The sequence below is a fragment of the Agelaius phoeniceus genome, chromosome 30 (genome assembly GCF_051311805.1).
Source record: "Agelaius phoeniceus isolate bAgePho1 chromosome 30, bAgePho1.hap1, whole genome shotgun sequence".
Lineage (NCBI taxonomy): Eukaryota > Metazoa > Chordata > Aves > Passeriformes > Icteridae > Agelaius > Agelaius phoeniceus.
Genome location: NC_135294.1, coordinates 6,997,108 through 7,007,923, shown reverse-complemented (window position 1 = coordinate 7,007,923; position 10,816 = coordinate 6,997,108). Strand labels below are relative to the sequence as shown.

Below are 10,816 nucleotides of genomic sequence, written 5' to 3'. Positions count from 1 at the left end.
TAACCCTAACCCTAACCCTAACCCTAACCCTAACCCTAACCCTAACCCTAACCCTAACCCTAACCCTAACCCTAACCCTAACCCTAACCCTAACCCTAACCCTAACCCTAACCCTAACCCTAACCCTAACCCTAACCCTAACCCTAACCCTAACCCTAACCCTAACCCTAACCCTAACCCTAACCCTAACCCTAACCCTAACCCTAACCCTAACCCTAACCCTAACCCTAACCCTAACCCTAACCCTAACCCTAACCCTAACCCTAACCCTAACCCTAACCCTAACCCTAACCCTAACCCTAACCCTAACCCTAACCCTAACCCTAACCCTAACCCTAACCCTAACCCTAACCCTAACCCTAACCCTAACCCTAACCCTAACCCTAACCCTAACCCTAACCCTAACCCTAACCCTAACCCTAACCCTAACCCTAACCCTAACCCTAACCCTAACCCTAACCCTAACCCTAACCCTAACCCTAACCCTAACCCTAACCCTAACCCTAACCCTAACCCTAACCCTAACCCTAACCCTAACCCTAACCCTAACCCTAACCCTAACCCTAACCCTAACCCTAACCCTAACCCTAACCCTAACCCTAACCCTAACCCTAACCCTAACCCTAACCCTAACCCTAACCCTAACCCTAACCCTAACCCTAACCCTAACCCTAACCCTAACCCTAACCCTAACCCTAACCCTAACCCTAACCCTAACCCTAACCCTAACCCTAACCCTAACCCTAACCCTAACCCTAACCCTAACCCTAACCCTAACCCTAACCCTAACCCTAACCCTAACCCTAACCCTAACCCTAACCCTAACCCTAACCCTAACCCTAACCCTAACCCTAACCCTAACCCTAACCCTAACCCTAACCCTAACCCTAACCCTAACCCTAACCCTAACCCTAACCCTAACCCTAACCCTAACCCTAACCCTAACCCTAACCCTAACCCTAACCCTAACCCTAACCCTAACCCTAACCCTAACCCTAACCCTAACCCTAACCCTAACCCTAACCCTAACCCTAACCCTAACCCTAACCCTAACCCTAACCCTAACCCTAACCCTAACCCTAACCCTAACCCTAACCCTAACCCTAACCCTAACCCTAACCCTAACCCTAACCCTAACCCTAACCCTAACCCTAACCCTAACCCTAACCCTAACCCTAACCCTAACCCTAACCCTAACCCTAACCCTAACCCTAACCCTAACCCTAACCCTAACCCTAACCCTAACCCTAACCCTAACCCTAACCCTAACCCTAACCCTAACCCTAACCCTAACCCTAACCCTAACCCTAACCCTAACCCTAACCCTAACCCTAACCCTAACCCTAACCCTAACCCTAACCCTAACCCTAACCCTAACCCTAACCCTAACCCTAACCCTAACCCTAACCCTAACCCTAACCCTAACCCTAACCCTAACCCTAACCCTAACCCTAACCCTAACCCTAACCCTAACCCTAACCCTAACCCTAACCCTAACCCTAACCCTAACCCTAACCCTAACCCTAACCCTAACCCTAACCCTAACCCTAACCCTAACCCTAACCCTAACCCTAACCCTAACCCTAACCCTAACCCTAACCCTAACCCTAACCCTAACCCTAACCCTAACCCTAACCCTAACCCTAACCCGTGACGTCATGATGAGTCATCAAGATGGCGGGCCCCATGTGGTCACGTGGTACGGAACCAATATGGCGGCCCCCATGGGTCACGTGACTGGTGACCAAGATGGCGGCGGGCGGGAGTCACGTGACTCGACAGCTGGGATGACGGCGAGTGCTCTGTGACGTCATTTACGACAAGATGGCGGTCGGTGACGTCATTTACGGCAACGTGGCGGCTGTAGCGGGTGACGTCATTTACGGCAACAAGATGGCGGCGGCCAGGCGGTCACGTGGTACGGGGGACAAGATGGCGGCCGTCGTGACGTCGTGATGACGCGTCCAAGATGGCGGCGCCCATACGGTCACGTGGTGGTGGCGTCCAATATGGCGGCGCCCAAGGGGTCATGTGATCCGGGAACCAAGATGGCCGCGCCCATGGAGTCATGTGACCTCGAGTGAATATGGCGGCGGTCACGTGACCGGGGAATCCAAGATGGCTGACTCTGTGATGTCATCCAAGATGGCGGCGCCCATGGGGTCATGTGACCGGGGACCAAGATGGTGGCGGTCACGTGACTGGGGAGGCAAGATGGCGGCTGTGTGATGTCATCCAAGATGGCGGCGCCCATGGGGTCACGTGATGTCGCACAACATGGCGGCGCCCATACGTTCACGTGGTACGGCAGCCAAGATGGCGGCCGCCGGGTGTCACGTGACTCGAGAGACAAGATGGCGGCCGTGCGGGGTGACGTCATTTACGGCAGCAAAATGGCGGCCGCGAGGGGGGTCACGTGGTACGGGGGACCAAGATGGCGGCCGTCGTGACGTCGTGATGACGCGTCCAAGATGGCGGCGCCCATACGGTCACGTGGTGGCGTCCAATATGGCGGCGCCCAGGGGGTCACGTGGTACGGGGGACAAGATGGCGGCGGGGTGACGTCATTTACGGCAATATGGCGGCCGTGCGCGGTGACGTCATTTACGGCGGCAAAATGGCGGCCGCGAGGGGGGGGGGGGGTCACGTGGTACGGTGGGCAAGATGGCGGCGGGGCGGGTGACGTCATTTGCGGCAAAATGGCGGCCGCCGGGATTGGGATTTTTTTTCGGGGTTTTGGGTGGGTTTTGCGAGGTTTTTGCGGGTCGGTTGGGGTCGGAATGCCGTTCCGGTGCGCGTGGGGCCGGCGGCGGGGCGCGCGGGGGTCTGGGGGGCGTGGGGTGGGGGGCGCCGTTTCGGTCGGGCGACTGGAGTGGACGCCTGTGCACTGGGGTCCTTTCTGGGGCGTGTCGCGCTGATAACGTCATCGGGGGCGCGCTGCGGGTGCAGTACTGCGGGGCAGGCGGCAGGGGGCGCTGTACATGCAGTACTGGGGAGTAGGCAGCAGGGGGCGCTGTGCATGCAGTACCGGCCGGCGAGCAGCAGGGGGCGCTGTGAGTGCAGTACCGGTATGCGGACGGCAGGTGGCGCTGTGCATGCAGTACCGGCCGGCAAGCAGCAGGTGGCGCTGTGCATGTAGTACCCGGTTGCAGACGGCAGGTGGCGCTGTGACTGCACGGTCTATATCTAAATGGCATGGGGTGGGGTGCTGGCTTGCAGGGGGTGGACACGGGGGTGGGGTGTGCATGTCTGGGGGTGTGTCCAGGGGTGGGGTTTGGCTGGTGGCTACTGATTGCTGGCACCTGGGGTGGGAGGGGTCCCTATATACTGTAAGTAGTAAAAAGAAGAAAAACTATATGTCCGGTGCAGCAGTAGGAAATTTCAGGCTCCCGGGGAGTAAATGGTTTGTTTTTTAAATTTTTTTTTTTTTTTTTTTTTTACTCCCAGGGAGCCTGAAAGTTTCTACTGCTGCTTTTTTAAACTAAAGCTAGAAAGGAAAACAAAGTTAGAAAGAGAAGGAGAGAGAAAGAGAAGGAGAGAGAAAGAGAAGGAGGGAGAGAGAAAGAGAAGGAGGGAGAGAGAAAGAGAAGGAGGGAGAGAGAAAGAGAGAGAGAGAGAGAGACAGAGAGACAGAGAGACAGAGAGACAGAGAGACAGAGAGACAAAAAGATAGAGAGAAGCAGAGAGAAAAGACAGAGAGAGAAGCAGAGAGAAAAGAGAGAGAAGCAGAGAGAAAAGACAGAGAGAGAAGCAAAGAGACAAGACAGAGAGAGAAGCAAAGAGACAAGACAGAGAGAGAAGCAAAGAGACAAAAGAGAGAGAGAAGCAAGGAGACAAAAGAGAGAGGAGCAGAGAGAAAAGACAGAGAAAAGAAGAGAGAAAAGGGAGAGAGAAAAGAGTTGGGAAAAAATAGAGGGAGAGAACAGGGACAAAGACAGAGTAAGAAGAGGAGAGAACAGAGGGGGAAGACACAGAGGGAGAGAGAGAGGGAGAAGTGATAGATAGGAAAAGACAAAGAAGAGACAAGAACACAGAAGAAAAAACAGGAGGACACAGTCAGACAGGAAAAGGAGGGTGGGAGAACTGAAGAAGGACAGGAGTTAGAGGGAAAAAGAAAGTGGTTAGGATTAGAGTGAAGGTGAAAACTTAGGAGTGGGCTGAAAAAGGAAAGGACTAAAAGCAAAAAACACAAACCGAGGAAAAGGAGGAGGTGGAGAGAAAAAGAAGCGAGAGGACTGAGATAGACAGTTATAAAGGCAACAGAAACAGAGGGTTAGATATGGATGGAAGTTAAGGTAGAAATAGAACAGTAAAGTGAGGAGCAAAAGGAAGAAATACAGTGGAAAAAAATGACAACACCACACCAAAAAAAGACAGGAGCCACGGTGGGGGTAGGGAAGGGCAGGGGGTATCTTTATTAAGGGTGACTCAACTTTATTAAAATAATGTTTTCATTTATACATCAACAAAATACATGGAAACAGTGTGTACAAATGCAAGTGCAGATACAATCCATAGACGCACTGGTAAAAATCTAGTTTACATACAGAGCAATACAGGGCAATGCAGCAGCTAATGCAATACAGAGCAATACAGAGCAATACAGCAAAATGCAGCAGCGAACACAAATGCAATACAGAGCAATACAGAGCAATACAGCAAAATGCAGCAGCTAACACAAATGCAATACAGAGCAATACAGAGCAATACGGCAAAATGCAGCAGTGACTGCAAATGCAATACACAGCAATACAGAGCAATACAGCAAAATGCACCAGTTAATGCAAATGCAATACACAGCACTACAGAGCAATACAACACATACTAACACAAGATGATAACCTTTTTCTATTTTCATTACAGGTTGATTTATTGTCACAGGACACACAAAACAAGAAAAGCACACAGAAAACAACACTCATCTACCATTAACACCCCCTTCACATGACACACAAACTCACCATCGCTGCCATCACAAATGCTAAATTACACCCCAGTAATCATTGCTCCTCGGGAACGTGGTTCCCGAGAGCACCCAAAAAAAAATCCTCCTGCCTGACGAAAACCCCGGTCCCTGGACGGTCCGCGCCCAAACTTTGGCGATGAACCTCGCCTCGCTGACCGACCGGGACCTGGGAAAAAAAAACCCAGCCGGGGGGAAAAAAAAAAAACCCCCCGGCTGGGGATTTTTTATTCTAAATTTAAAAATGAGTGGAAAACCTGAAAAGCAAAACTCAGACAAGGTTACAACCCCTTCAACACACATACACTGCCTTCAGCTTACACACACCCATGCTGACTCACACCTCAACCTCTCTGCTAACCCTCGGCACGCACTCCCCCCCCTCCTCGGGAACGTGGTTCCCAGGAGGCCCCGAAAAATCCTCCTGCCTGACGAAAACCCCGGTCCCTGGACAGTCTGCACCCAAACTTTGGCGATGAACCTCGCCTCGCTGACCGACCGGGACCTGGGAAAAAAAAACCCAGCCGGGGGGAAAAAAAAAAAACCCCCCGGCTGGGGATTTTTTATTCTAAATTTAAAAATGAGTTGAAAAACCTGAAAAGCAAAACTCAGACAAGGTTACAACCCTAGAACCCTTCAACACACACACACACCCACACTCGATCAGACCTCGACCGCTCCGCTGACCCTCAGCACTCATTCGCGCCCCTCCTCGGGAACGTGGTTCCCGAGACCACCCCAAAAAAATCCTCCTGCCTGACGAAAACCCTGGTCCCTGGGCGGTCCGCGCCCAAACTTTGGCGATGAACCTCGCCTCGCTGACCGACCGGGACCTGGGAAAAAAAAACCCAGCCGGGGGGAAAAAAAAAAAACCCCCCGGCTGGGGATTTTTTATTCTAAATTTAAAAATGAGTTGAAAAACCTGAAAAGCAAAACTCAGACAAGGTTACGACCCTAGAACCCTTCAACACACACACACCGCCTTCAGCTTACACGCACACCCATGCTGACTCACACCTCAACCTCTCTGCTCATCCTCAGCACACACTCACGCCCCTCCACGGGAACTTGGTTCCCGGGAGCCTCCTAAAAATCCTCCTGCCTGACAAAAACCCCGGTCCCTGGACGGTCCGCGCCCAAACTTTGGCGATGAACCTCGCCTCGCTGACCGACCGGGACCCGGGAAAAAAAAACCCAGCCGGGGGGAAAAAAAAAAAAAACCCCCCGGCTGGGGATTTTTTATTCTAAATTTAAAAATTAGTTGAAAAACCTGAAAAGCAAAAGTCACACACACAAAGTTAAATCCAGTCAGCATGCACTCACACACACAGACAGACACATACTCTCACTCACGCTCTTCCCGCTTACATGCTCGGTGTGGCCCTTACTCGAGACGCTGAAGAGAGCGCTTCCACGGTTCTTCTGGCTGCCGCTCCTTGATGTCAGATGGCAGATTCTGGGAAAATCGGGAGCCTCGGGGACCTGTGAGACAACAGAAAGCAGTCAATGAGTGGCTATCTGACAGCTAGGACTTGTCCCTGCTCTGACCGATAAATTTTCTACCCAAAACCCCATTAAAGACAGATGAACAGTAAAGTTTTTATACCTTTTCTACCTAACTGTGACTACGTGCCAGGGCAGGGCAGCTCCGAGCATAAGTGGTACAGTGTAAGTATATACAGTATAAACCAGCATAGGCACACACAATTTAAGTACATACAGTATAAGCCAGCATAGGTACACACAGTGTAAGTACAGACAGTATAAGTACAGACAGTATAGGCCAACAAAGGTACACACAATTTAAGTACATACAGTATAAGCCAGCATAGGTACACACAGTGTAAGTACATACAGTATAAGTACAGACAGTATAGGCCAACAAAGGTACACACAATGTAAGTACATACAGTATAAGCCAACACAGATACACGCAATGTAAGTACATACAGTACAAGCCAATATAAGTACATACAGTATAAGCGAACATAGGTACACACAGTGTAAAGACATACAGTATAAGCCAGCATAGGTACACACAGTATAAGTACATACAGTATAACCCAGCATAGGTACACACACTGTAAGGACACACAGTATAAGCCAGCATAGGTACACACAATATAAGTACATACAGTATAAGCCAACATAGGTACATGCAATGTAAGCCAGGACTTGAGAGAGCTCTCTGGAAGATTAACTCTTGAGCCCTATACCCCTCGGGAGGATGGAACCTATCGAACTCATGCGGTCACGTGAGGAGGGTGTAAGCCGCTCCCTTGGGAACTTCGAGACAATGGCGTGGAAAAAAAGGCACTACCGAAGCCGGTAGTGAGAAGGAAGACGGATGAGAACATCTTGTCCCTTTGAGGATCTTGTCCCTTCCTGTCTCAAAGAGTAAAACTAAAGATGCTGGAATAAAGGATATCCGGAAAGGAACGTGGGTACAATATGGCCTATGTGGCACGGAATAGTGCCGATAAAGCGTCGAGACGTGACAAGGGCCTGTGACATGGAGGACGACAGACACAGGCTACATAACACAGACACGGACGACATAACATAGACACGGACGACATAACACAGAGACAGGTGACAACTGCCTGGCGCTGTCCCCGTAGGGACCTGAGATTCCTAGCGCAAGATGAGCCAGAGGCTGATGATGCCAAAGGAAAGGGAGCCCTATGACGATGGCACGTGATGATGAAATGGAACTCGTCAAAAGAAGTTAGTGCCGAAGTAGTTAAGAGGATGCTCGAGAGGCTGGCGAGCCTAGAGAAGGAAGCGGACCGCCGGGTGACCGTGGCCGTGGCTCTGGACGCGAAGGCGAGCTCCTCGGGGGAAAGTCCGTGACGATGTCGGGTCAAGGGAGGTGGACGACGCCAAGTACACAAAAATGTGGAGATGGGTCGGAACTGCCCTGCCCGGCAAAGGCTCTGGCGAGGCTGAGGGGAAACCCTCTCCCTTTACTTCCAGAGAGCCCATGACCCTACAGACCTGTCCCCTAAGCTGACATCAAATTGCCTCCTGTGAGAGTAAAGGCTATTCCCCTTCTCCCAGCCACTGGCCCCGACACTTAGCTTTTGGAAGAGGAGCGGACGAAATCCATCCTCGGTCGGACGTGGACGTGGAGATGCTCTCCGTGTGTGCTTCGGTGCTGCCGTTTCCAAGCTTTGGCTACGAGCCTCCTCAGGGTACCTGAGACAAAACAGAAAACCTGACTATTGCCCTCGACAACAGGAATCCCCGGGACTCCTCCGCGCCGCTGCCCCGGCTCACCTCAAATCTTGATTTGACTCCGGAGGGTGCCTGGAAGATACCTGCGAAAAGAAAAGGTACACGCTTAGCGTGCTGCTGTGTAACGCTCACCTATGAGTCACCCTGCCTAAACCCCGACTCACCTGCCCTCCTCTGTTCCTTGGCGGGCATAGGGCAGCGACGGCACCTGCAAAAAAACAAAGCGGAAAACCATGCTGAGATTCTGTGAAAACACAACCTCCCAAATCTGACAAGGATGCCACACCGATACCTTAAGCTCTCACCCACCTGGCATAGGCGTGCTCGGCCAGGAGAGACGGCAAGTGGACCATCTAAAAAAAAAAAACAAGAGGAGACGCTTAGAGCTGCACCAAAACTGAGACCTCAGCAATAACAACTGCTTCTGTACGATAATCAATGCTCACCTCGCCCACTCGGCCTTGACTGCTGCTCTCGGCCTTGACTTCCTAAAAACAGAGACAAAGAACAATGCTGTAACAGCCACCATTTAGGCTTCCTCTGCAGAGAAAAACATGGACTCACCTGCTCACGGGAATCCCCGCACCTGGGATGGGTGGCTCTGCCCTGGATTTTATCCTTCTGCATCTGAAAGAAAGTTAGGACAAGAGTCAAACTGTTGCAGGATAACTTAAGAGCTCCAGGTATCTTGTGTCCATCTACAAATCCCACCTAGAGTCCAACTGCACCCCACATTACAAACTTCAAGTCCCCGGGACTTCTCCTATTGCACCGGGCTATGCGGCAGGGCAGAGCAGCTCCAGCACAAATGTGTGCACACACCCGTGACACAGGACAGACAGGATGTGACAAACAACAGGGACACAACACGAACAGAAATCTCAAGACAAGAAGCATGACTGCAAGGAGCACAAGGACAGAAAATTACATGACTGAGGTAAGACCAATTGTGAGCTGATGAGGCTCAAAGAAACCTGGAGAAAGAAGATGCTAATTGAATGATTTAGTCCAAAAACAGCAAAGATGGATGCCCGAGAATCCTACGGCCAGAAGCCTCTGCCTGCCCTCACGTTCTTTCAAGTCCTAGTCCACCATAATGGATCCTGGCGGGGCAGAGCTGTCCGCACAGCTCAGAACAAGACCTGAAAAGACACCTGACCGGATGCTTCTAAAGAGACAAGAGAGTCTGATGCCTGTCTGAGCTCCCCAGTAAAAAGTTCTATGGCCTGGGTGCCAGGCCGAGGAATGCAGAGATCACAGATGCTAACAATGATGCCAGGGTTTCTGACAGGCCCCTGCAAGGCCTAAGGTAAAAGACATGACATATCCAAACAACACATAACACACAAAAGACAAGTGACACGATACACACCGGGACTGCTCTGCCCTGCGTGCCTCAGCGCTGTGATGCCAAGTCAGGCTTTGCTTTTATGGGGCCTAAGGGGCCATTTCATGGACAGCCCACACCTCCAAAGGAGACTCAAAAACCCCTCCCAGTAATTCCCAAACCAGCCCCCTGCTTTCATCCCCCCCATGGGTCGTGGCCCTCTACTTATCTCTCGCACTGCTGGGGATGCCGGTCTCGGGTGCGAAGAAAGGCCGCCTCGTCAGCCGGGAAGGTCCTGCTGGCACCGGGCTGGTGTCTCTCAGACAGCTATATTAAAGAAAACCAAACATCAGTGCCCGATCTTGGCAGTCCATCGGCCAAAACCCCACAAGTCTGCTACTCACCTTTCTCCTAAGAACGCTCAGCTGCTCGGGCCGCACACGTCGGGCACGCTCGGGGACCGAGGCCGTCGTCACGGGGGGTGCCTGGGTTAAGAGGAGATGAGGTGATTTGGCACGGCTGAAACCTGAGGGGACCCTCGCTCCTCCTCCCTACTTCCCCGACTCACCGCAACTCCTTGGCAGCTGCCGGAGGCCACCTGGATGGCACCTTGAAATAGAAGAGTTCAGGGTTTCATCACCAGGTCCTGTAATGCATCCACAGGGCACACATGTGCAGGGAACCCGGTGCATCGGCCGGCTGGTGACGGGGGCTTGGCAGGCTCCGAGTGGATGGCCTAAAGCACAAAAAAGAGAATGGAAGCTTAGAGCAGCACCAGAAACTGAGACTGGAGCAATAACAGCTACTTCTCTCCACTGCTCACCTTGACTACTGGTATCCAGATTTACTTCCTAAAAAGAAAGACAAAGAACAGAGCTGTAACAGAGTCACCACGTACACTTCTGCTGCAGAGACAAATGGTGCCTCACCTGCTCGGGGGAAACCACTCACCCGGGATGGGGCCCTCTGGCACAGATTTAATCCATCTGAATCTGAAAACAAAGTTAGGACAAGAGTCAAACTGTTGCAGGATAACTTAAGAGCTCCAGATACCTTGTGTCCATCTAGAGTCCAACTACACCCCACATTACAAACTTCAAGTCCCCGGGACTTCTCCTATTGCACCAGGCTATGCGGCAGGGCAGAGCAGCTCCGGCACAAATGTGTGTGCAGACACCCGTGACACGGGACAGGACGTGACAGACAACGGGGACACAACACGGACAGAAATCTCCTGGCACGGAAAATGGCTGCGAGGACTGAGAGAATGCAAAAGGAGATGACCGAGG

General features: G+C 51.7%; 1 long non-coding RNA gene across 1 annotated transcript; it reads right to left on the bottom strand.

Moving 5' to 3' along the window:
• Positions 1–5,908: 5,908 nt before the first annotated feature.
• Positions 5,909–10,013, bottom strand: LOC143696175 (uncharacterized). The gene is made up of 7 exons (XR_013185613.1): positions 9,932–10,013; positions 8,765–9,854; positions 8,647–8,688; positions 8,510–8,553; positions 8,365–8,408; positions 8,243–8,283; positions 5,909–8,161 (listed from the first exon to the last, which is right to left on the bottom strand). It is a non-coding gene; the product is annotated as an uncharacterized LOC143696175 (long non-coding RNA).
• Positions 10,014–10,816: the final 803 nt, after the last annotated feature.